General features: G+C 44.6%; 1 protein-coding gene across 5 annotated transcripts in view; it reads left to right on the top strand.

Annotated features, from left to right (window-relative positions):
- The window catches only part of PTPRG (protein tyrosine phosphatase receptor type G), a 701,447-nt gene that overhangs the window by 1,276 nt on the left and 673,882 nt on the right, over positions 1-26,289 (top strand). The window lies entirely within an intron of this gene.

The raw sequence follows: 26,289 nt of genomic DNA, 5'->3' as shown, positions 1-26,289 counted from the left end.
GGGGGGGGCCCAAGGTGCGCCCCTCTCCCCCGAGAGGATCGAAAGCGCTCCGGAGGAGGGGGACTTTGCTTTGCTGCCTCCTGACCCTTTTTGGAGAGGCTGGGGTTAGGAGGACGGAAGCTGGAGGCTGACGGTGGAGGATCGGGGATGTTGGCAGCAGCCTGCATTCTCGTGCGCGGGGCGAGGGGCGACCCCCGCTCGGGGCTGGGGCGCCGCGGGGCTGCGCTCTGGTGCTGGAGTGAGGCAGCCCTCCCGGGCGCGGGGGCCCGGGGCTGGGAGATGGTGGCTCTCCCCCGGCCCCGGCCCCGGCCCCGGCCCCGGCCCCGGCCCCGGCCCCGGCCCGCGGCGGCCGCTGCACCCTGCAACTCTGCTCCGCGGGGCTGCTCCAGTAGGGGCGCAGGGGGGCGGGGGTGGTCGGCGGCTGGGTGGCTGTTCGCGCCGGGGCGGATTTTCTTCCTGTCTCGCGCGCCCTGCCTACCTTCATCTTTGCCCTTTTGCAGGCTGTTCCCGGCTGGCCGACCTAGACTAGACTCGCTTCTTTCTGGCCGGCGTAAGACGGGAACAGTGTTGGCCACGGGGGACCGTGATAAATCTGCACACGCAGCGGTGTGCGGCTCGGCGACCCTCCACTTCCAGCCCTCCGCTGGCCGAGCCCTCTTTGCTCTCGCCTCCCGCAGGGCAGAGGCCAGCCGCCTCCCTCGCCCCTCGTGCAGACGCCCCCACCCCTGTTCTCCCCAGCGCAGCCCCCCCCCCACCGGCTACACCTACACCCCGGTGCTCCTTGGAGTCTGTCCGGCCCCCTCCCCGGGGGTGGAGGCCACGTCCTCTGCCCTAGCAGAGGGTGGGAAGGAGGGGGCGATTCGCTTTTTTATCTCGCTGTTCTGAGGATAGGGAGCCCCTCCTTTTTTCCTGCCCTCTCATCCAGTAGCTCTTGGCTACCCAGAGGTAGGTAGGGGGTTATCTGAGCGAAGGAAGAAAGGAACGTGCCCTGGTGTATCTGCCCTCCCTGCTCACGGCCGCCTGTCCCCGAGCGGCCTGAGCGCAGGGTTTTGGTGCAGCGGGTCCCCCAGCTCCATCGCGCGCCCTGCAACAGGGCGCGGGCGCTCTCGCTGCCCTCGGGGACCCGCTCGGGGAGTGGCAGCGAGTGTCCCTTGTGCAGGCACACGGGTGGCCTCGAGGAGCAGAGAGGCAAAGCCCCCCTTGCCCCTCTGCACATCCTCCTTCCCCTCCGGACCCGCAGGGAGCTCCTGCCACTGCCAGAAACCCAGCTCGGATGGCTCGCGAGGACGTGCGTCCACACTAACCCTGAGGCCTGCGGTTGGCCTACCAGGGTCCTGCCTCCACGGGGCTGGGGATGGTGGGGACATTTCCCCTATTAAAAAAAAAAAAAGCCTTCTCTCCCTTAACAGACTTGCTCAGTATTTGTGGTCCCCCCCCCCCCCCCCATCTGCTCCTTCTAGACTTTGTGCCTTGGACTTGCCAGCCCGAGGGGGCTCAGGTGCACAGTGGGGTCGAGCTTTGTAATGGGGGCCGTGGGGGGCAGCCTTGCGAAATAAGGAATTTTAGTTCCACTTCTGGCCTTCTCCTTAGCTCGGGGGATGGCAGCCAGTGGGTTGGCCGTGGTTTTCTTTTTTCCTGGTGTCTGAGGAAGCTTGAAATCCAAAATGGGACCTCCAGCGATGCCGCCTTCGTGGGGCTTGGACAGTTTTCATCTTGCACGTTTTCTTTCCGTGCCCACGCCGCGAGGTGAAGTAGCACGCTTCCTCGCCCCTAAGAGCCTAAGGGGAAGGGAAGGAGGGGCAGGGGTTTGGACAAGTGCCTCTGGAGAGGGTGCCGCCAGCAGCCCCTGGCACCAGGCAAAGTTAAAATGTCAGAGCCCTGGGAGACGCCGGCTTTCCGTTTTCCGAGGGTGCCGCGACGCCTCTGGACCTCAGGGGGCGCCCCCGAGCCACTGGTGGGGCTGCCACCGCCTCCTCGGGTCCGGCTCGGCCTTGTGGGTGCGGCGAGGGGGCGCGCGCGCCCGGGGCGCGAGGCTCTGGGGCTGCGGGTGCGCCCTGGGCGCAGGGAGCCGGCCTCGGCTGGGCCTTGCAGCGCCTGGGCCGCTCGGAACCCGGGGAGGGGGGGGGGCCGCGTTCTCTTTGGGACCCCCCCCCCCCTCCCTTCTCGCCTTCCATCACCTCGCAAGCGTTTATCTGCTTGGCACGACGGATAAAGATGCTTCTGTGTTGGATCAGGGTCCTCTTTTGCGAGGTCTGAACCCCACATCCCTTGCTATTTTGTTTCCTTTCAGAACGACCAACTTTCCAGTTGCATTTGTTCGCAGCTCTTGTTCAGGAGGACCGGGGAGCTGTAACTGGGGAGGGTTTTGGAGGTAGCCCTGCCGCGCATCTTTTCCCCAGCTGGTGGGAAACGGTGGCTTTTAGTCTCCTGACAACAGTACGGTACATGGCAAGTGTGGGAACTCGCATCTCGGTAGCGTTTCAAGTGGAGTTTCCACTTCTCGGAGCAGAAGTGTTATCAAACATGTTTTAGTGGCTAGTACATTCTTTCCCTACATCTTATGAGAAATACTCTGTTATGGGAAGATTTATGAAACCAGGAAAATAAGATGGACCCTATGGATCCATGAAAACAGGAAAATGAGATGGACCCTATGGGTCCATGAAAACAGGAAAATAAGATGGACCCTATGGATCCCTCTACCCAGTTATAGTAATTTTGAACTCGGTCTTTTCTGTACCCTGCCACCTTCCCTAACACCTCAGTATTTTAAAGCAAATCTTATACTTACTTCATTTCAGCCTTTGGCATACCTGTCTAATCGTTGAGAGTTTAAATGCCTGCAACAGGATATAAAATGCGGTACTTGAGAGGGTTAACATTTTATGTATTTTACATTTGTAAGCTATTCAGCAGAAACGTAAAAAAAATTTTTTTTTTTTATTGATTTCTTCTCTCTTTCCGCCCTCAGAGTAAAACCGTTCTCTTTGATTCTGATATGTTTGTACCATAATTACATTACATCTAGGAGGCTGACGTTGGAAACACTTCAGATGGATAAGCTCTGCTGTGTACTTTGGATGTGTCAGAATCAGAGTATCCGTGATTGATGTCCAGTGAATCTCCTTCTCCGCCGTCTCTTGGTGCATTTGCATGTACACGCTTATTCCTGATGGACATCCTTTATGGCCTTCTCAGAAAAATGCAAAAATAAATTCAAAAGTCAGCAATTTTACTCTTTCGGGATAGAGTGAGAAATCATGCAGGTCTCCTTCCTCCCCCCCCCCCCCCCCCCCCACTTGAGATGTCCTGTTTGAACACGAAGATTTGTCCAGTCTTGAAACTTGGTCCTTCTGCCACAATTGTGGAATACAGTCTTTGATGTTTCCGTCTAAAGCTGTTTCTTCTTCCAGAGTTGATGAAGTTAGAGCATTAATACAAGCAGTCTTATCAGGACTTTTTAGAAATGGGAAGTTGCTGTTGCCGGAGACAGAAAGGTTAAGGAAAGGTTGGCTGAAATGAGAAAAAGAACTATTCAGTAGTGAAGCATCTCCCCTTAATTATAGACTTCTTTGCATGGAGTAGAAGATTATATTGTTTACATGAAGCAGTGCAAGGACAACAAAACCAAACCAGACCCCTTTTGCATACATACATCTTTGTATTCTGAAAAATTCCCAACTTAACATAATCAGTTAAATGTTGGTGCACCGGTTGAAATGGACTTCCTTACCATTCATGTAAGATCATTAAAAGTGCCACAAAATAGCAGTTATTACTATGGACTCTCTTTCTACCATCTTACCCCTCCGTTGTTTTTCTGGAGACTTCTTGACCAGACGGACAATCCGGAACACTTATATTAACCTTACCTAGGTGAAGACAGCAAATTAGATGTAGCTAGTGCTTTGTTGCTTTACCTCTTTACTTTTATGCTGTGAAAGGTTTTTTTTTTAATCTGAATTTCAGCATTTTGTCTAGTATGTAGAACAATGCGATGGTATTTCTAAGGTAAAGATTGTAAGATGGATGTGCATTCTGAATTGCAAGATTAAAAAAATATATAATTAACGTTTTCATCCCGGGGCACATCTTCCATGTGCCCCATGGAAGCATAAAGCACAACTTCCAAAGTTATCTGAAGTTTTCTCAACAATTCTTGATTCTCTCTACCCCCTTCCCTCCCCATTAAGCCCTTGATGTGCTTTGGTACAGGTTGACCGCTATCAGGCGATGAGTGGTAATCACTAAAACTATGTTTTTGAATGTGTGGAAAATAAAAGCCCTGTGTGTCTAATAATATAAAGGAGGCCAAGGAAGTGTGCCCAGCTCCCACTAGAGCTTGATGTAGGCAAAGCCTGTGAGTACTGAGCAGAGGCTTTGGGAAAGAAGGAAATGTTGCCTTGAGAAGAGCCTTGTGGCAGTGGGAGTTGCTTGTGGATTTTGTCCCAGAATGAGGTTGCTTTGACACAGATAAGGTCCTCAATATTTGCAAATATTGGGGACCAGGTACTTGGGGTCTCTGCCTGAGAAATGGGAGAGACTGTTTTCCTTGTAAAGAAGTAAACCCAGGACTGTAGTAATGTTCTGTGCACTGAAAAGATCTCAGGCACATTTGTAAGGTAAAGGGTTATCTGTTACTTTGTTTTGATTTTTTTTTGGGGGGGTCAAGGGGGTGGAGTTGTGTTTACCAGGAATTGTAACCAAAAAAAAATCACTTCAAAAATGACATGTGTTGAGGTGCCTGGATAAAGCGTCAGCCTTCGGCTCAGGTCATGATCCCAGAGTCATGGGATCGAGCCCCACGTTGGGCTTCTTCCTCAGCCAGGAGCCTGCCTCTCCCTCTACCTCTGTCTGCCACTCCCCCTGTTTGTACTCTTTCTCTGTCAAATAAATAAAATCTTTAAAAAACAAACCAAAACCAAAAATGACATGTGTTTTAAAAAACCTTGTTTACTTTTCCCTGCAATTCTTGGTCTCCGTGTTCCAAGACCGAGGAATTATTAAAATCTCTTTAAAAAAATAAATCTGAAAGTAATGTAGGTGAATTTCATTTTCGGGAAAGTCTGACGATTGAAATATATAGATGAATTTGTGGTTTGCTCCTATTCTGAAAAGGATGAGGAGGTTTATAAGAGATGGCTGTGCAAGATTGCTTGAAGTAGCTAGAGGGCTCCATGTGCCATTGTCTGTTCCTTTAGGGACACCTGTGATTGGAGGGGCCCTTTCACCTGGTATCATTTGTAGCAAAATCTTTGGTGTTCTGACAGAAAAAAATATATAATCCATGTGAGTTGGTTTGCCAGGCATATGCAGGTTCAGAGGTTTTAGGAGTATAGTGCTCGATATGCTTATTTTTAAAAACATTGTAAAAAAAGTGCTTTTAGGGCTACGTGGAGGAATGACAGCTGATCAGGTTGGAGATATGTGTGGTTTCTCTTTTCGAAGCCCCTCTAAATGAATTGGGAGGTGTTACTGCTGGACTGGGAGTGGGAGGTGCTTTTCATATTCAAAGAGAACTTTGGTTCTCCTGAGGCTCACTGTGCTGGTGTGTTGGCATATGGCAAGGAGAAGTTTTGTAGAAGCCTAGAACTTGTTAATAATTTTTTTTTAAACCAGGTAGCTATGGAGAATTGTACTGAATATATATATATATATGTATATGTATATGTGTAAGTGTATGTATATATGTATGTATGTATATATTTATAAATGTTTTATTTATTTATTCAGGAGAGACACAGAGAGAGGCAGGGACTCAGGCAGAGGGAGAAGCAGGCTCCCTGCAAGGAGCCCGATGTGGGACTCAATCCCGGATCCCGGGATCACTCCCTGAGCCAAAGGAGGGCACTCAACCGCTGAGCCACCCAGGCGTCCCTGTACTGAATATTGAAGTATATAAGAGTATGGTCTCTGCAGCCCCTTGCCTCTCCCATGACTAGCTGTACTGCCTTAGGCAAGTTATTTAACCTCTCTGTGCCTTTTTTTTCTCTTTCTCTGTGGAGTGGCATAGCGACAGTACCGACTCCTAAGGTCTTTGTGCAGCTTGAGCAAGAATGCGTGCTAAAGGACTGAGAACTTTGCATGGTAAACAGTAAGTGCCCAGTACATTAGCCATTTTTATTTGATGTGTATTAAAGAGATTTGGGTAGGAGTATATGGGAAGAGGAGACTGGTCCTGAAAAGGACAACTGTATGTAAAAGCAAAACCATTTTAAAGGTATTTACATAAACTTGCACGGAGGGTTTTGTACTTGGCTTTGCTGTTGCAGGTGAGGAATTATAAGGACTGGCGTGAGGACATCCATGTAAAATTCGTGAAATGGCTAGTTTTTGAGGTTTAAAGAGAGGAGAAAGCCTCAACGTAGTCTGAGAGACCTCCTTGCTCACATTACAAAGGAGGGTCTCCACGTTCCCAACTTTAAATGGGAAAACTGTTTTCCACAGGCTTAAAGTGCCATGTGGGTGCCTGGGAGGCTCAGTGGGTTAAGTGTCTGCCTTCAGCTCAGGTCATGATCCCAGGGTGAGGGATCTGAGCCCTGCATTGGGCTCTCTGCTTAGCGGGGATTCTGCTTCTTTCTCCTTCCCCTGTCCTGGTGCATATTCTCTCTCTCTCTCTCTCTCTCACTTGCTCGCTCGCTCTCAAATAAATAAATAAAATCCTAAAAAAAAGGTGCCACATGAATCTCCAAGAGCCTTGTGTGGTATTATCCTTTGTAGAAACCTGCTTGGTCCTGCACTCTGGGATGTCCATTCTTCTAAGGCCTTCTGGACTGTGTTGTAACCAAGGAGGATGGGTTTCCCTGTTACTGTCATTTCTGGGTTTTGATTTTATGTTCCTAATGGGAAACAAACTGTACTATTTGGGTTTTGCTCTTACTTTGTACTTGTATGGCACTTAGACACAGTTGCGTCCCTGTCTCCACATCTTCATGGATTCAGACCTGCAGAGCATGCAGGAGAGAGCCACGCACCACACCATGCGTAGCTTCTGCCCTCAAATCAATTTTTTTTTTTTGCAAACTGAAATCAGCATGATGGTTTTCTGGCCAAACAACAAAATGCGATTTTCAACCACTCGACTTAGCTATTTTGGGGCTGTGGCAAAGTGACACAGTTGGCTGCTAAAATCTAGCAACTAAAAAAGAAGAAATGAAAGCATAGTTCATGGAATATGTAACACTTCCATGTAAGAAAATAGGACAACTGGTCTTATTTTTGGGTTTGTGATAGTACTTTTCTAACAAGGAGAGTGAAACAGGTTTGTCGATTGATATTGCAGTGAGTATACTTTTGAGGAATTCACACTGGTTGTATGAATCCAAGAGGTATTCGAATTCTCACACCACTGCAGCCTTGTAAACTCCATAGTACACTTAAATCAGATAAATGCATCAATTTGGAATAGTTTGGATAGAAAACACAGCCATAAACAATTTACCAAATATGAAAGCATAGGCCAGATTAGTGAGGAAATGTCATTGACTTTTCGCAAGAGTGAAGTTAGTCACGCATTGTCAAAAGGATTTATTTACAAAGTGATTGTTATTTATAAATGGTTTCTCATTTTTTTTTTTTAAATCACTTTTCCTGAAATGTTTCTGTTCAGCAAGTGTGGAAGCTAAGAGCTAGCTGTGCTCATGGCTGTGGCACCAGGTATCTGGGATGCCTTGGGTGAATTACCCAACATCTTATGGAAGTAGAGTGGAGTTGTATTGGGGGTCTGGGAGGCCCAGATACACCCGTAGCTCTTCTTTAGGAACCACTCTAGGACCCCAGAGCCCCAGGTTGAAATTGTTTTATTATGGTAGTGTTACCTTGGGCAAATGAGTCTCAGTTTTTTAATCCATAAAATGGGAACAATAGTTCTACTAACTCAGACTCACCAAGTGCTTGCCATTATCTAGGCATTGTGCCTAAACTTTTTATGTACCTTTGATCTACCTGAAAGTAGAAATTGTGAATATCTCTACTTTAGGATGAAGTAACTAAAGCTAAAGGGAGTTGTCGCTTGTCCAAAGTGTCCCCCCGTAGTAAGTGAGGATAGCTAGAATGTGTCTCTCCGGTCATCTCTCAGGACAGTTGTGAATTTGTTGCTATTTGTTTGGAAACCGTTTTTTCTAATTCCATAGGAAGGCCAGTTAAGAGACAGACCCAGCCTTGTGTATTTTGCCCTACTACTTTTCCTATATAAGCGAGGACCATAAACACTGGTTGAAGTAAAGGTATCTTCCTGCATTTGCCACAAATAAATAAGGAAATAATGCAATTAGTATAGGACTTCATTTGGTTGCATTGAAGGGATGACCTTTCAGCAAATTACCTTAGCTTCTCAGGTGATAATAGCTATGGACAGAGTGAGTTTGTTGGTGGTAGGTTTTTTTTGACTCCTCTTCAGAATGATCTAATGTAGTCTGGAATTTGAGAAGTTTTGTTTGGGGCATCAAATATAGTTATAATACTGTGGTCTTTTTTTTTTTTTTTTTTTTTACTGTGGTCTTATTATTCTCCCATATATCATTTAAGTGTGGGCCACAGGTTCTGGAGCTCAGCTTTCGTGGTTGTGCCCTTTTTTGACTGCAGGAAAATGTCCGAGGGAGTTGAACCTGGTGGCGAGAGATGGTTTAGGTTCTGGATTTTTTTCTCTGCAGTTTACTTATTTAAAAAAAATTTTTTTTTTAAAAAAGATTTTATTTATTTATTCATGAGAGACAGAGTCAGGGACTCCAGCAGAAGGAGAAGCAGACTCCCTGTGGGGAGCCTGATGTAGGACTCGATCCTAGGACCCTGGGATCACGCCCTGAGCCAAAAGCAGATGCTCAACCACTGAGCCACCCAGGCTTCCCTCCTCTGCAGTTTAGAACTAGCCATGGAAGCCAGCCAAACCAGCTGTGGAATATAGCCAAGATCCTCCATTTCTTTGTTTTTTCATCCCCCCCCCCCCCTTAACTAAATGGCTTCTGAGATTGGTCTGGAATTTTAGGGATCATTGATACCGGGCTGGGCACTTTGGGAAGTTGTGGCCTTGCTGCAGTATGCAAGTCAAATGCTCACTGCATATTATTGAGATTTCTGAGGTGTACTTCTTGTTAACTTTCCTCTGAGAGCTTGCTTCCTAAGGCTCTGTCCATGAACTCTTTGATTATGTTGCTAACCTTGAGACAGACTATCCCGAGGGAGTAGCAAACAAGGTGGTGAGTGGATCTTGGTTAATGGAATGCCTGTGAGCAATTTTTTTTTGTTTTTAAACATTAAACCTTATTTCTCCAGGAGTCCAGGTAAAAAATGGAGGCTTGTTCATATCAGTGAAGTTATGTATAGCCTTTAAAGCTAACGTGATTTGTGATTGGAGTAGGGGACAGGATTCTTTGTCTAAAAAGAGAATGCAAAGCTAGTTCTGGCTCTTACTGTGGAAAAGAGACAAGGAGACAGGACAGTCATTTGGGTTATCTGGAATTTCGCAGGGAGCATCTGGCCATACTATTTTGGCCATACTGTGTTGAAAAGAAAAGAATGAAATGACAAATTGGGGCATTTTGCATTCATGCTATAAACAAGTATATCCTGAGAAGTTACAGTGTGCCAGGCACTGTTCTAGGTACTGAGTGGTGGAGGCGGGAGTGGCGAGGGCCAGTGGTGGCAAAACTCCTGTCCTCCTGGTGGCTCCCCATAGAAGTCTGGGTTAACACCTGAAAAATGGGAAGGTATTGCAACCTAGGTCTGTGCCCTTGCTTGGCAACAACAGTAAGGCTGCATTCAATAGTGGCTGCCCCCTGAGATGGGGCACTCACCTGGCCCGCAGAGGTTATTTACAGTACTCCTCTGGTCCCTGGAGCTGTTTGCCATCTGTGTGTAGGTTTCTAAGTTTCTGCCTGAGGAAAAGACTTTTTTTTTTTTTTTTTTTTTTGCTACTGCTTGTTTGAGGTATTATCTGGACTGGTTGTGTGTATATGTGTATGCGTATGTGCTACTGCAAGGACGACCATCACTGGCTGACACAGTGACTTCATTCCTATCAGTCTGGCCCATGAAAGCTGGAGCTGGTTGTCTCCTTGTTTGCTCTGTAAATGGCCTGCTGCTTGGATATTTCACAGGAACGTGGTGCCTTCTATTGCTGATCTAAATTGCTGTTGACTTGTTCAATTAAAAAAAAAAAGTTGTTTTAAAAAATGTTACTTGATTTAAGAACTAGCTCTCTCAATCACTTTCTTGTTACCAAACAATCCAGGAAGGGGATGATGGTGGCAGAGGGTGAGGCTGGTAAAAGAGGATAGTGACCAATATAGAAGGATCTGAGTACATTAATACTGCAGATGTCATTTTAGTGGGTCCCTTGCCAGATATTTTAATCTTTTCACATAACATCCCTGAGCCATTAATTTTCCTATGATACCCATGCGTGGATTAATGTATGATAGAAATATCCTATCTTAATTTTTCCAACAATAACCTATGAGAGAACTTGAACTTTGAATTAAGTAGAGTGGACAGCTTTTGGCATAGACAAATGGAGGATTTGAGGAGTGATTCCTTCACCTTCATTCCAGCACACGTTCTTCAAGCAGCAATTATAATATAATATACGGTATATTCACATGCATTCCTCATGTATGATTTAGAGCCAGAGTAGATTGTTTACTCTTTGAGGCCAAGATGTCTTTCCTTCTTCCGTCTGCTGTCTTCAGTATCTAGGAGGTGGTAGTCCTATTTGAGGACTGATAAAATACATGGTCCCTAAAACACTTAAAAAAAAGCACATTTTACAAGTCATTGATACCATGCTCTGTCGTTTCCAGAAGTCTCACATTTGTATATTGTATTCTCATTGGAGATATGAACTCCAAGGTTAACATCTTCCTTAAGAAAATTCAGAGTGAAAAAAAAAAAGAGAATTCAGAGTGTATATGTTGTCATGGTGTTTGAAGTCCATCTTTTAAAGAGAGAGAAGCTAAATTTGTACTTTCTGTTACTGGTCACCAAGATATCTTTCTAGAAACAAAATCTATTCTAATTGAGTCAAATGTCTTAAGGGGTAGCAGGGTTATGTTTTGATGATCACAAACTTTCCCTTTTTTCCTCTCTGTGCTATATTCTGTGAACTGGTGTTCATTTACATCATTAGTACCCTTGGATTTAGGGTTGATTCAGAAGGAAGTAGGCATCCTCATTGCTGCTGTGGTAGTGACATGATGTATCTAGAGGGCAGCAGAGCTTGCTGAAGCTGACCATAGAGCCTGAAGATAAATGTTGATCTATTGCCTTGTAATGGCTTTGGCCAGGCTGGTCCAGGAAAAGGCCTTGCCTGAACTGATGCTTTTTGCTTGTGTGACAACCAATGTTGACCACCGTGTCGAGTGACCTTGATGAGATAGATATTCGTTGGTACAGCATGGTGATTCCAAATGTGCTTAGACAGAAACTAAGTTTTATAGAACATATTGCTAGTCGATGCCCACCCTATTTTATTCTTCTTCCATCCGTTTGTTTTCTCTTCCATGTGTGCAAAGGCCATGTGGAGGGTGAGGACAATCACTTGACAGTTTGAGGCATCAGCCCCTCACATTCCCAACTGATCAGCTTGTACAGAAGCTGCTGAAATTATTTCATGTGATAGAGGGTGGATGAACTCTGGCATTAGAGTTCTTCCTGAAGACTTTTTAGGATGTGTTTTTAAAAAGAGAAGGCTTCTCAGTAACTGAGGTAAAGGGGGCTGCTGGTTCTTGAGGTTTCTGCCTGTACTCAGATGCCAAGTGGAAAAAAAAAATTGATTTCTGGAGAATGTGGGGTGGAGAGGGATTGTAAGCACTGTGACCAGAGAAATGAAGGAGTCTACGGAAATAATTATTTTATTTTATTTATTTATTCATGAGAGACACAGAGAGAGGCAGAGGCACTGGCAGAGCAAGAAGCAGGCTCCATGCGGGGAGTCTGACGTGGGACTCCATCCTGGGGTTCCAGGATCACACCTTGGCCAAAGGCAGGCGCTAAACCGCTGAGCCACCCAGGGATCCCTGGAAATATTTTTTTTTTAAGATTTTATTTATTCATGAGAGACACAGAGAGAGAAAGAGGCAGAGACACAGGCAGAGGGAGAAGCAGGCTCCCCCGACATGCGACTCGATCCTTGGTCTCCAGGATCACGCTCTGGGCTGAAGGCGGCGCTAAACCGCTGAGCCACCCGGGCTGCCCCTGGTAATCATTCTTTTTTTTTTTTTTTTTTCCTGGTAATCATTCTTAATGCACCTGGGGACCTATAACAATTTTGAGGAAATGAGACAGGTGGATTCTGGTGAAACAGGCCACTGGCGAGTGCATGGTTTTCAAATTGCACAGGTCTGTCCATCAACTTAAGGTAACTGGCCCAGCTTAGCAAATCCTAGCTTTGTGTTTTACTGACTTGGTCCAGTGACTTAAATTAGTTTCCTCATCTATAAAATAAATGAGAGTGTGGCCATCAGGAACATTTTCTATTGACAGAGATTTACCAAAGATGGCTATTAGGTTTCAATTTGCCCTGTATGCCTCTGGCTTGACAGAGCAGGTTTGCAGTTACCCTGGGTATCTCATTACTGAAGTTATCTGTGTGAGGAGGAGGTACATATATCTGTTACTGGGGGGCCCGTCCTTGTGCACCTTGGGTGCACACAGATGGAAATACCCCGTGAAAGTGAATAGGATGTATGTGTTCATGTGTATTTATCTCCTTCTTGCCCCTGTGTTATTCTGCAGTTTTTCTATACGGGGATTGGAAATTGGCTTTTGAGGTGAAGGTCCTCATGGTCCTAGCCTTGACAGACATTGCTAAGTGATCACAGACCTCTTTCCTGCTAACACCTGAACTGGGTCTTGAAATTTTTGCCAAGAGTTGGCTCGAGAGAGGACTTTTGTGCCTTCGCTCTGCTATTCTGAGACATTTAGTGGCCTTAGAAAATAGCATAAAGAGAGATGCCTGGGTGGCTCAGGTGGTTTAGTATCTGCCTTCGGCTCAGGGCATGATCTTGGGGTCTTGGGATTGAGTCCTGCATCAGGCTTCCCGCAGGGAGCCTGCTTCTCCCTCTGCCTATGTCTCTGCCTCTCTCTCTCTCTCTCTTATGTCTCTCATGAGTAAATAAATAAAATCTTAAAAAAAGAAAAGAAAGAAAATAGCATAAGGAAAAGCATTTCCAAGGGGCTTTTATATTCTTGCTGCCATAAGGGCAATTTTTAGGCCATGGAGCTATTTTGAAATTGACCTGAAAGAGCAGGTATCAATAGCAAGCCTCATGTGCAAAGGTTTCCGGATCCATGACATTGATTTTGGCTCATATTTGACTCACATTCATTTCATTTATTCAGGGGGAAAAAAAAATCCAACCTCTTGATGATGGTTACATCATATTCTAATTGGTGAGCTTTACTGATGAAGGTTTAGGGACTTAAAATTAGTTGCTTATTTTTCCTTTCTTCAAAGCCCAGAGGTTTTGCATCAGATTAGGACTCCTGTAGGACTGTTTGTATTCCAAAGTGACACCTTTCTGAATTCTTAGCTATTTAAGTAAGTGTTAAGTATGGGCTTGGTGACAGCAGTCTTTAAAACTGTGACTGACTAAACGGATTTTTCCCCATGTTGTTTATATCTGGTAAAGTGTCTTGTGTTTACTCTGAATAAATTCATTGTTACCTTTAGGTAGCTTGTTTCTCAAAATTTGAGTGGTCCCCTGATCAGTGTTATTTTTGCTACCAAAATTGGAGAGCAGAGATAAAAGGTGAAAGGAATTCTTCTGTGAAGCTGACGTGAGATAACTTTTTTGGTAATACACCAAATACTTGGATGATGTCAAGCAATCCCACATTTGTTCCCTGGATGTGAATTTTTCCCTCTACAGGTCTCCTCTGTTTGATATAGTAGCCACTAGCCACACATTACATTTTAAGTGTAAAATGCACACTGAGTTTCAAAGACATATGGAAGAAGTATGTGAAAGAGCTCATTAAAATTTTACATTGATTGTCGATTGAAATGATAATATTTTCAATATATTGGGTTAAGTGGAATATATTATTAAAATTTATATCGCCTGTTTCTTTTTACTGTTTCACGTGATGTGACTACCATAAAACTTAAAATTACATATGTGGCTCACAGTCCTGGCTTGTATTGTAGTTTTATCTGGTAGTATTGTTTGAGAATGCTCTTTCCTGCCTTATCTCGCTCCCAGCTGGGGCCCCCTGTGTGACAACGATCACCTCTTTAACATGTAGGGCCAGGAGACACCTGTCATTGGTGGAAGTGCTTGCCTCCTGGAAGATGCTGTTGCTAGCAGACACTAGTCTGGGTATCAGGATAGAGAGTTGAGGTCATTTAGTTGTGTGGGCTTCTCTGCCCACCTGTGAAATGGGGTAACAATCACTGCTCAGTGAGGTTGTTGAAGAATTAAATGAGAAAAGCCATGTAAGGCAATTGACACAGACCTGACAAAGGAAGCATTTGAAAATAATAACCATTATTGTTATTTTTACTAGCTCCTGAGTGGGCATTTGGCAGAGTTCTTGATCCCTCCTTCTTCTGGTTCCAGTTGGTGTGATGTATTGTGAGATCTGTAGAGGGTGGCAGGCCAGCCTGCATACTTTTGAAATGCCAGCCTCTGCTACCTTGGACATCCTGGACAGTGTAGAAGACCATGAGCATTCTGACTGAGCTCGGGCTCAGCAATTTGAAAGGCAGAAGGGATCTCAGAGATCTTGAGACATTGTAAGTTGCTCGTGGAAGCTTGCTGCCAAGAGTGCGAATCCATCCCAGTGCCCATCCCCTCCTGCCTTGTGGGAGGAGGCTGCAGAACCTCTCTTCATGTAGCACCTTAGGCCCTTGCATTTGTTCTCCTGTCTGTTTGGTTTTACTTTGGGCCAAGTTCTCATTTCTAGTTAATAGCCAAGTTCATACCAGATCCAAGCCCTTGGACTTCAGGTCATGACCAGTGGTCCAGGCATTAACAACAGCTGTGGATTTGGCACGAATTTAGAGCTGTCCGTAACCCTGTGAAGATGTTTGGTTGCTTTCTCTAACAGAATTTGAAACTAGGAATCTCTTCCAAGCAGAGTAAATATTCTGGACTCGCCAACCTGCTGCTTAATTATGAAGTGGAAGATGGGGAAAATGGGAGAGACGAACACATTTTTTGTTGGACGGCCTGGGTCCACCTAGAAGGGTTTCCAGCCTTGGGTCCTCTGTGTCAGTGCACATCAGCAGGTCCAGAACTTGGGCAGGGGTGACAATGCTGGAAGGAAATGGCTAGTTGGGCTAGGAAGACCCATCCCTCCCTATTTAATTGTTTTCAGGTTCTGGATGGGAATGCTTCCTTCTCAGGGAATGTTTGGCAGAATGGACACATGCCCTTTGTTTGGTGAAGGTGATAAGAATCTGGGTTTCAGTTGTAAGTTCCTTTACGAGGGATAAACAAGGATGTTGAAGTCTTCAAGTTAGGGTGTCGAAGGAGCACGAGGGGGTCCTCAGGCCTCACCTTGAGTCTGTGGTGGGAACCCACAGGAGGGGTGGTGTGAGCAACCGTGCACGCCCACGTGGGAAGGGGGAGAAATGGAGTTCTCTGAGGACTTCCCTGTTCTCTTTGGCATAGCCAGATTTCAGAGTGGTTCGTAAAGGAAAGTTGCCCTCCAGACCTTTCTGTCTGCATAGGGTTCCAGTGTTTCTGTTGCCAGGTTATCAGGGCACCTCCCTTTTTAGGTTTTGTGTGATCACCTGTGTCTGTGGCTGCTGCCAGCTGCCTCCCTCCTGGCCCTTGACTAGGTCTAGGAGTTTTATAATCTTGAGTAATGTTTTCTGCTCTAAGCCCTGATTTCTAGGAAGAAGACCTCCCTCCCGAGCCATTCTTGCAGGGGAGGGTGAGGGTATCCAGAAATTTTGCTAGTGCTCCTTCTCTATGCTAGGGGCCAGAAACACACCCTATTTGAAATCTGTGTATTTCCCAGATGTGCAAATAGAAATTTTGCTTAGTTAAGAAACTTGCCCAGCATCTGATGTATTTGAAAGTAGGGATCTACTTAGGTCTACCATGTCTCTGACTCCAGAGTCAGAAATCCTTCTCTTAACAACACGGTGCTGCTATTAATAGATAATTGGCTTTGCACAAATTGTAATTTGCACTCGCTGGTGTGAACTCCGGGTTCATTCTGAAAAGGCAGAAGGCTAGGTGAGCAAGGACTGCAGGCTAACTTGCATAGATGTCTTAATTCTTTCGCACTTGGCCAACGTCAGGCTTACATGGAAGAGGGTCGAGTCTCTGTGTGTATTCTGACTTCTAACTAACGGTGATGAAATGCTAGAATGCATTTTAAACCAATAAATGATATGTGTGTTAATAAAAATAAGGAAAAAAGCCTCACTGGGTAAGTGTGTTTTATTCCCGTGGCCAAGAATAAAGTCAAAGGACTTAAAGATTATTATTTTCTTTTGGCTATAGAAACCTTTCAGGAGCTCTTGGTAAATTACCTTGGATAACAGGGTATAATTATACCTTTCATCCACAGAAGGCATGTTTGCAAGGTACTGTGTGATTTGTACAGGTTTCCGGAGGTTTCCAAGTAGCTCCAGAGAAGTAATGTCTTTGATGGAGGGAAAATATTTCTGTTTCCTTTTTTGCTATCTTAGTCTCACAGCATAGCCAGCACACGTTCTTACTCTGACTTTTCTAAGGCTCTGGGGCTCAACCCACTCAGGTATTTTTAACAATATTTTAGGCATCATCTGCAGTCAAGAAAGCAACCAGGTTATTGGGGAAGCATTTTTAACTTTCTTGGTGGTGGATACTTCTAAAGGCAGAATTGGTAGACACTCTTTGAATAATGAACCCACCTCACTGAGTTCTGTTAGTTCTTTCCTGGAGGAGCTGTTGTAAATCTAAAGCCATCAATTCCCTGGGAGAAAGTTGCCAAGGTTTGTTTTCTTCTTTCTTTCTTGCCACACCTGTTAATTAGTTCCAGACACTAGCTAATCAGATGGCAAGCTCAAAAGCTCAAGGGTGAGAATCAAGGTCAAATCAGTTGTCTTTTCTCCCTACAACTGAAGCCCTGCTTTTAACAGAAAGGGTTTGCAAGAATATTTTCCCTCTGTCTCCAAACTGTGTTTGAGTCATTTATGAGTATAGCCTGCACATAGCTGTGGGGCTCTTTGTCTCCTGTGATATTAAATTTGTGCTCACTGATTTGAGAGTCTGGGGCTACAAGAATGTAGAGGGACAAAGAGTAAGTGAGAGAACCTAGAGTGGCTGCTTCATCTTGGCAGTTGCTATATCCTTAAGTCTTTTGGCCAGAAATGCTAAATATGTGAATAAATATGTAGAGATATATTTATATAGCATATAAATGATACAAATTACAAGGATAGCAACATCAGTGGCCAAAGTGGTAAGTTGTTTTCAATACATTATTTCTCTCTTGGCATGGCTCTTGAGATAGATACTGCTTCCTTAGGGGCTTACGGAGTTGATGAGAAATTGAACAGGTTAGCCAGGGTAGTGAAGGCAGCTAGAAGGTAGTGTAATTTGAACCCAGGGAGCCTTTGCCTGTGTTTGACAAGAGTGGGATCATTGTTGAATTTAACCATGCACTCTTGTGTCTTTTGGGATGCTGGGAAGGGCAGGCTGGCCAGGTTCACTGTGGGGTGAAGCTGTTGACTTCTGGACTTCACTGAAATGAATGCCTGAACGGTCCAGTGGGATGTCATGGTTTGTACCTATGAAGGGAGGGCACCTTCTCTTTTCCTTGCATTATTGCAAGGAAAGTAATTGATTCAAATAAAATAATAGGGATCCCTGGGTGGCGCAGTGGTTTGGCGCTTGCCTTTGGCCCGGGGCGCGATCCTGGAGACCCGGGATCGAATCCCACATCAGGCTCCCGGTGCATGGAGCCTGCTTCTCCCTCTGCCTGTGTCTCTGCCTCTCTCTCTCTCTGTGACTATCATAAATAAATAAAAATTTAAAAAAAAACAAATAAAATAATAGTGGAAACTCCTTGTGTGTAGCACTTTGTTTTGTGTTGGGGGTGTTCTAAAAAAGTGTGCAAATTGGGGAAGTAAGGTAAAGGCCCATAGAAAAGTTTGCCTGGTTGTTTGGGGCTGAGGATGTGATAAAATGGTGAAATCCTGATTCAGTCTCTAAGTGTTCAGGAGCAAGAGTGTTCCCTTCCTGGGAAGAGGTGCCCTATAAGCCTGTGAAAGCCTGGCTGATACTTTATATGTGCACATGAAGTAGGGGGAGCCAGTGAACAGAGACAGTGATGATCCTATTAAGGTGGGTTGACAAGTGGGAAATGGACGTATTCCAAGAGCAGAGTCAAGCCATTCTGGGATGTGGACCCATGTCTACCTTTACCTTACCTGCTTCCTCATGGCATAAAGCCGTCAGTCACTGTCTGCTTGCAGATAGATACTGCAGAGGTGTGAGAAGCATGGGAGCCAATGTTGGATGCATTGACTGGCCCCTGAATGCCAGGCTGAGGCATTTAGACTTGATCGTGGAGACTGTACAATTGCATATGGGGAGACTTTCTCACAGTGGTCTTGTAAACTGAGACTGTAGTGTGTTCTTGTTTTGTCATGGGCTAGATTTGTGTCTCTTCCCCAGTTTACTCATCCATAAGGTGGGATAATGGTTATAATCACATAAAGTTAAAATTTAGTGAGAATGTAAATAAGGCACTGTCCCCTGCAAGACAGCTATGGTAATTATTATTATAGCACTCTTGATTTTTGCCTGCCCACCATCCCCTTAGGCTTTTTTACTATTAGCATCCTAGCTACTCTTGGGGTATCGATCCATCTAGGACCTTTTGCTGATCAGGGGGCTCTATCAATCCCTCTTTGAGGGTGGCACAAAACCCGGGTGAAGCTGGTCATGGTCTGACTTTTCTCCCTGGAAGTGGAGGATTAAGTCAAGTGACACATGAATACTGACATCTCTCCTCATTCCTGCTGTCTCAATCCCGAGAGCTCCTCTGACCCTTGCCCTTTCAGAAGCTGGATTGTTTGGCTGTTGATTGGATTCTTTGAGATGTCCCCAAACCTTTCAATACATTCTTTTTCTGCCTATGTTAACCAAAAGTTGATTTCGGCCATTTTCAAAGGGCACCAGTATCAGCTAGAAATACATAAAACGGTTGGTCACCAGGTGTATTAAGAATGACAGGAACGGGCTCCCCTGCCTGCCTGCAATGGTTCTTTAATATAACAGTTTCATTCCTCCGTTTGGTTTTTCGAGTTCATTCATTTTGAGCTTTTTATCTCCAGGAATGCGAAGAGTTTTATTTTGGTGCTAGGGACAGCTTCTCTTGAGGAGACATGCTGATAACACTTAGCCGTAACTGCTTTTCTTGATTTTATTTGTAAATGAGAATCCTAAGGATCTGTAAGGAAACGAGCAAAACTTAATTGAACAACATTTAGAGACGGAATTAAAAAAAATAATAAAAAGAGTCCATAATGGTAAGAGGCCCTGGAGGATGAGATTAATGCAGAGCTGTGAGTCTGGGTGTGTGTTTTGCCCACATCTCACCCTGTCTATCATGTTTTAACTGCTGCTGAGACCAGAGGTCAGCAGAGTGTCTGATGGCCTCCAGAGCTCTCTCTTATCATATCTTGTCCCTGCTAACAGTTTTCTGTGCTGGCATTATTGGACAGCAAATGTTCCAACCTAAATTAAAATCAATAAGACGCAATTTCATTTTGTTTTTAACTACGGAGACCAGCGCTTCCAGCAGAGCACCGTACTTTCAAGTAAAGTTCAGTTTTGTTTTGTTTTGTTTTCTTCTTTCTGGCTGGGGCCCCAAACTCATTAATTTTTCAGCCTAAGACATTAATTTTTCAGCGTAAGACATTGCCGATGTTGCCCTGCTTTGATACAGGTCTTGTCATCATCCTCTATTTTACAACTGGGATCGTTGGCATCTGAGTTGCATTTGTGTTTTGTAGGTAGGTCCTTGGCAGTGAAAGAGCTGTTGGGTTTGTCCAGCTATCACAGGAGAGGTAGTTAGAAATGCAGGACCTCAGCGCTGCCCCAGACTGATGGAGCTCCAATTTACTCTCCAGCAACCAACACCCCCCCTCGCCCCCCCGCCTCTGCTCAACGATTTCCAGCACCTTTGGAGTTTGAAGACTGGTCTCTGAGTCTGAATGGGAATGTTACTTTAATCTCCTTGGTTTTTGTAATGTTTCCTATTGAAGTGTAACAAATGTTCATTGTTGAAAATAGGGGAATTCATAAAAGCACACAGAGGAGAATATACTCATCTGTAACCCCAACACCCCGTCATAACTGATGACTGACCATTAAGTCATTGGCCTGTGCCCTTTTGGTGGGTTGTGGAAGCATTAAGAAAAAAAGCAATATTAGAATCATATCTTGAAAAATACTAAAACCTCTTTTCTTCAGTGTAAAGCTTAATTCTTGGAAGAGGAAAGATGATCCAAGATCTCCTTCCGTCAGTGACAGAAGACTCTTAGAGACCTTCTTTTCTCCCAACCCTGTGTCATTTGTTAGGGACCTACTATGTGCCAGGTACTGCTCCCTGCCTGTAGGACCCTTAAATCATAACCACAGAACATGAAAATTGAGACCCTCACTGGGCTTTTGCATTTTCTGGGTGCATTTTCAGCATGCATTTTCTGGGTGGTTGAGACAAAGGAAAATAATTTGCCTTGCTTTTTATGGAATTTCCTTCCTATTTATTTATTATTTATTTTTCCTTTGCTTTGCTAATACGGATTTGGAATTAATTGCTCCTTTAATTGCTTCCATTAGGTGGTAGATTCCTCTGATTGAGCAGACCTTTCTGTCTGAAAATATCTCAGATTTGAAACTTAAGGTCGGGGAGGACAACTTCATTGGTGGGGGAAGAAAAGGTGGTTGTCTTGGCAGCAGAAGCTTGCTAATTACCCTGCCAGTTGTAATATCTATTTATGATGGAGGCACTGGGGACCCAATTAGCAGGTCATTTTCATGTAAGGGTTTTGGGATCGGACTGTGGTGTGTGAAGATGATACGGCAATCAGCGAGCACCTTCTCCGTGCAGGGGCATTGGGGATGGGTTTAGGTCTTGTCGCCTGCTATTGCCACAGCTCATGGATAGGAAACTAAAACTCTGCTGTTCTCTCCGTTCATTGGAATCAGCAGTTTCTAACTTCTTGTCTGCAGGGCCAACAGCATTAAAAAGTTGCTACTCTTAAGAGAGGCTAGCTTCCCAGGAAGGAACTGGCCATGGTGATGGGGCCAGGAGGGTGGTAAGAATCAACGACCTAGGAACATAGGGATGGGAGGAGAGGCTGTGGGATCATGTCTGTGGTCTGGATTTGCCATTTCTTTTTTGGGGGGGGCGCGTGGGGAGGGCGGTAGAGGACATGGAGGAGGTATCTTCTTTTCCTGGACAGGATCTACTTGGATTCTTTCACTAGTGTTGATATGAAAAGACAGGGCATCAAGAGACACACTAGACAACCTTTTTATACCCCTGTTTATTCCTTATCATTTATAGGGCTAAGTATCACCTTGCTAGGTGTTCATCCAGGTATGTCTTCCTGCTTCTATTCCTGTGATATTTGGTATGTGCCAAGGGCAGAGAGGTTGCTTGTGAGCAGGCCACTAAGAGGGTCACTCCTAGGGGGGCTGGGGAGTATTTTGCTTCTTTTTTCCTTCACCCAGGGCAGAAATTCAGGTCCTATGGTGACATCAGAAACCATCTTGATATTATATAAGCATAAGACAATCATTGACAGCAGAAAATTAACACAGAGACGGTTCTATTATCTAATCTATTGACCTCACTCAAATTAAGTCCATTATCCTACTAATGACCTTTATAGGCAAACAACACATTTTAAGTTTATTTTTTTAACTTTTTCCCAGTTCAGGATCTATATGGTTGTCCTGTTTCTGTAGCCTTCTTAAATCTGAAACTTTCTTTGTGTTTCATGAGCTTGCCCGTTGAAGAGTATAGGCCACTTATTTTGTAAAATCTCTCTTACACTGCTTTCGTGTGATGTTTACTCATAACTAGATTCCTGTTGTTATTTGTTCTCTATTGCAGCTGGATACCCGGTTTTCGAGAAAAAACATGTGGAACTTGCCTCAGCTCCTCTCTCCATCCTCCGACTCATCCCTCGCCCCAGCTTCATGCCTCAACTCTTTTTGATTTGATACCCTTACTAGGGCAGAAAGTTTTGAACATATACTCCTAATATACGTATTTCTCTAAATTATAGGTTATATTAGCCTGGGCTGCTTTAACAAAATATCACGGACTATGTGGCTTAAACAACAGAAAATTATTTCTCATAGTTTTGGAAGCTAGGAAGTCCAAGCTAGGAAGAGGTGCTGGCTGATGTGGTTCTTGAGTAGGATTCTCTTCCTGGCTAGCAGACGGTCACCTTCTTGCTGTGTGAACATGGCAGAGAGAAAGCACACACGTGAGAGAGCTTTTTTTTTTTTTAAGATAATTTATTTATTTGAGAAAGAGAGAGAGAGAAAGCAAGAGGGAGGCAGAGGGAGAGGGAGAAGCAGACTCCCGCTGAGCAGAGAGCCTGATGTGGGACTCCATCCCAAGACCCTGAAATCACGACTTGGCCCGAAGGCAGATGACTGAGCTATCCAGGTGCCCCTAGAGAGCTGTCTTTTGTTTCTTCTAATAAGGGCACTAATCCATCACAGATGTTCCACCTCCACAACCTAATTACCTACCAAAATGCCCCACCTCCAAATACTATTACATTGCAGGTTCGACCTTCAACATATGAATTTTGGAGAACAGAATTCATTCTGTAGCATAGATGTACTATTACACTGATGTTATGTATCATAAAACGTTCCCAAAATACAAATTCTGAGGGATAAATGAATATATACGTATTTATATATATACACACATATATATTCTCATACATACACATGTATATGAATGCACAGATATTCTCTTGTTTTCCTTCAAGTAGCCCAGTGTTGGAGATTCCTGCAAACAGCAGCTAGGGTCAGCTCTCTCAATAGGGAGGAAAAATTAGTTGCATGATAGGTTGGGATTTCTTGGTCTCTCTAGGTTGTAGGATTTCCTCTGACACAGTGGTCAGCACACCATATAATAAGGGACCAAATCTGACCCTATTATCTGTCTCTGTACAGCTGGTGAATGTAAGAATGTTTTACATTACGGGGCCCTTGGGTGGCTCAGTCGGTCAGGTGTCCCACTTTTGATATCAGCTCATGTCATGATCTCAGGTCATGAGATTGAGCCCTGTATTGGATTCTGTGCTGGGTGTAGAGCCTGCTTGAGACTCTTTCTCTCTCCCCCCCCCCCATCTCTCCCCCTTCTCATGCTTTGTCTCTCCTTCTCTTAAATAAATAAATAGGATATTTTAAGAAAAAAGATTGTTTTACATTATTAAATTGTTGAAAAGATTTAAAGAGATAGTTACTGAAGTTAGGTGAAAGTCCTGTCTTTTGAATTTAAGCTCCACAAATACAAAGTTTTTTTTTTTTTTTAAGATTTTATTTATTTATTCACGATAGACACAGAGAGAGAGAGAGAGGCAGAGATACAGGCAGAGGGAGAAGCAGACTCCATGCCAGAAGCCCGACACGGGACTCGATCCCGGGACTCCAGGATGGTGCCCTGGGCCAAAGGCAGGCGCCAAACCACTGGGCCACCCAGGGATCCCCCCACAAATACAAAGTTTTATTGGAACACAGCTAGCTACACTCCGTTTTTTACAAGCAGCAGAGCACTGTATGACCTACATGCCCAAGCTACTTATTATATGGCCTGTTAAAGAAAAAGTTTGCCACCTTCTCCACTCTGACATGTTATTAACGAAACTACCACTTGCTAACTGATATGTGCCAAGTCTTGAACTTAGAGCCATGCATGTATTAAGCTTTATCACAGTCCCGTGAAGTAGGAATCTGCTAACATATCTTTCTAAAATACTGTCTCCATCCTCAAATGAGAAACTTCGATGCTCCCAGGGAGAAAAATGCGCCCCACATTACATACCTGGTAAGTGAAGGGGCTGGAATTTTGAAAGCAGCTCTTTTGCATGTTGGCTTTTGATAGTTCAGGGTCATTCTGGACTTGAGAAGTCAGGTGGTTGCTGGGGTGGTTGGGGGGGGTCAGTGTGGGCAGTCCAGCCATTAGATGGGTATGTATGATTAGGTGAGCCTGCCCATTGCTGGTGTTTGGCATGCTGGGCATCTGGTGACTGCTTAGTAAAGGGTTGAAGGATGGATAGATAGATGAATAGACGATGCTTAAACCCAGCCTGGAAAATGAAAGTGGAATATAGGAGGTGTGGTCAGGTCAATCAATTAGGCCAGATTTATTGAAAATGGCCCCTTCAAGCTGGGCTAGAGCAAGAGTCCAGTGGCCTTAGGAAATCTAGGCAAGACATTCAGGAGAGTTGGGAATAAGAGATGAGGCTAAAAGCCATGAAAATGTCAGACCGGAGGTGTCCCAAGTATCTGGTGAGGGTCCCTTTGGGTGGCATAGGGCTTTGAGAACGCTTAGACTTTGTCTTTGTGTCCCATGGACATGTGCCTTCTTAGGAGGATATCCTCTATTTCTGATAGAGATGATGGGCCTGAAGCAAGGGGTCACCTACTATTGAGGTAGACATCCCTGGCATTAGTTTTTTCTTCAGTTAAATTGCATATCATAGATGCCTATATTTTTTTCATAGAACATTTCAGCTAAAGCTTAAATCTGTTGGCTACTCCTCATTCTGCCTCCCCAGAGTGTGAAGCTATTTTCATAGATTTACATATATATTTATACAAATACATAGATTATTTTAACACAAACAATATACTGTATCATCTACTGCCTTTTTTCATCACCATAGTCCTTTTACTTGCCATGTAGCGTTCCATCGTTAAGACTGCTGTGGAGGGTGGTAGCTTTTCCAGCTGATGATCATTAGGGTTGCTTCACAGAGAATAAACTTATATGCACCTCCTGGTGCACATTTGCCAGTATTTGTTTAGGTCAATACAGACAATTAGAGCTGTTAGGTCATAGCTAAGATTTGTGCTCCCTCTGGCCCTGGACACCTGAGGGTATGGGTCACTGAGCCTTGATACTTACATATATTGTCTGTCTTTCTTTCTTTCTTTCTTTCTTTCTTTCTTTCTTTCTTTCTTTCTTTCTTTTCTTTTCTTTTCTTTTCTTTTCTTTTCTTTTCTTTTCTTTTCTTTTTTCTTCTCTCTCTCTCTTTGAGGTTGAGAGGGTAGGGGGATGAGCTTGCTGTGACATTTGCAGGCCAGGTGTCCATGAATTCAAGGATGTCCCACGTATTTGTCACAGGCCCCACAGGGGGTTTTCTCCCCTTGGTTTGTTGTGGAGTGACAGAAAGGGTGTGTCAGACTTTCCAGGGCATCCTCGCCTTATTGCTAAACTGTCTGAGAAGGGGCCCAGAGGTAGGTGAAACCTATCTGCTGACAGGGCAGGAGGAAGCTGTGAGCAGTACAGGGGGATCTAGGGAGAACCCCTGATGATGGTATTATACTTGGCAGTGAGCATGTGATATGCTCCTACTTTGAAATATTCACTGAAGCACCATCATCGAGGTGGTGGGGGAGATAGCCTTTGGAACTGGGTATATGAATTTGGTTTGAGTCTTGTTTCTAGGCTTACCCAGCAAGTTAGCTGCTCTGAACCTGTGTTTCTGTGAGGATCTTTCAGAATCATTCCTCAAAGATGAGATTCTCAAAGACAGTGGATTTGAAGGGCCGCACGCAGTGCCTGACCCCTTACTAGGTCCTACTTTGTCCCAATTAACTGAATTTGGTGCCAGAACTAGAAAGGATAACTAAGACATGGTCTAGCCTTCAGAGTACTCACAGGCTAGAAACTGACATTTAAATAAATGAGCAAAAGGAAAATGTTTGATGAGCCCAAAAAAGACAGGAGAAACTGCTTGGAGTTTCCTAGTAAGAGACATTTAAAAAATCTAACTGAGACATTAAAAAATATAACTGAAAAAAAAAGCCTGTTGATTTAATATTTCCTTTTTCTGGAGCTTAAACTGTGTTAGAGCCAGTGGATAATGCAGCATACCAGTTTTGCTTTTATATAAAGCTTATACCTGAGGTGCCTGGATGGGCTCTGTCAGTTAAGCATCCGACTCTTGATTTGGGCTCAGGTGATCACGGGGTCGTGATATCGAGCTCCAAGTCAGGCTCTGTACTCAGTGTGCAGTCGGCTTGGGACCCTATATCCCTCTTCCCGCCCCCCCGGCCCCCATTCACTGTCTTTCAAATAAAA

Source organism: Vulpes vulpes, chromosome 9 (genome assembly GCF_048418805.1).
Source record: "Vulpes vulpes isolate BD-2025 chromosome 9, VulVul3, whole genome shotgun sequence".
NCBI classification, from domain to species: Eukaryota; Metazoa; Chordata; class Mammalia; order Carnivora; family Canidae; genus Vulpes; species Vulpes vulpes.
Note: the sequence above shows the minus strand (reverse complement) of the source record. Positions and strands in the feature narration are given on the sequence as shown.